This window comes from Sinocyclocheilus anshuiensis, unplaced genomic scaffold (genome assembly GCF_001515605.1).
Source record: "Sinocyclocheilus anshuiensis isolate Anshui unplaced genomic scaffold, SAMN03320099.WGS_v1.1 scaffold97, whole genome shotgun sequence".
Classification (NCBI taxonomy): Eukaryota; Metazoa; Chordata; class Actinopteri; order Cypriniformes; family Cyprinidae; genus Sinocyclocheilus; species Sinocyclocheilus anshuiensis.
Window position 1 is genome coordinate 41,929 of NW_015540854.1, and position 930 is coordinate 42,858.

Consider the following 930-nt stretch of genomic DNA (forward strand, 5'->3'; position numbering starts at 1 on the left):
TCATTTTAGTTTTAACTGGAGAGTTCTGAGCACGCTTCTGCTACCGGGAGAAAAGATGAACGTGATTTTAACAAGAATGGGATGTTTGCGAGAGAAGCATGATTCAGTACCCTTATGATGTCCTAATGTCGCAAATATGAATAAATAATTAACTAAATAAATAAATAAATTCATTCATTCATTCAGCTAGCTTCAAAACAAACTATGTAATAATCAACCAATCTTTTTATTTTTATTTTCTTCAAGTCTAGTCACAGTCACAAAATATAGAGGTATGGTAAGTGAATGAAATGATTGCCAAAACAGTTGTTCAGGAGTTCATTCTTCACTTTAAGTCTATGAAAGAACGTGATTTAAATGAGTGATTATAATCTTACTGAACACAAGAGGAGCTTGGTCATAGGCATAGCTCTTTTCTTGGTGGAGAGAAATGCCAACCCGCCTAAACAGACATTAACGTGTATGGCAGTAAAATAACCAAATGTATTGGCATGCAACATGCAACTCATGTGTGAAATTTTACAGGGCACTACAATTATGGTGACCTTATAAATCGGAGTTTTGGAAGAAACAGAGTTCTCTGATATCTGTGAGCTCTAATTTATTCCATTATTTTCGGTGACACTGAAATCATTTAACCTACACTTTTATGTCGAGCTTTACATCGTAGCGCATAATTGTTTTAGCGAAATGATACACTCAAAATATAAATTCTTAGACGCTTCGGTTCATTTGTGTGTGGTTTAAAACACATTTTCTTGTTCTTTCTGGTTGCATTAAGTGCGAAAGTGATGCGAATTTTGTGATTTTTGCGAGACTTGCTGACTTGAGGTCCAATAAATTCATCACTTAATTCTACACACATATCTCCATATCTTAGCTCGAAGTTCAGACTTTAGAACATCTGGTTGGTTGTGCGGGGATTTGTAA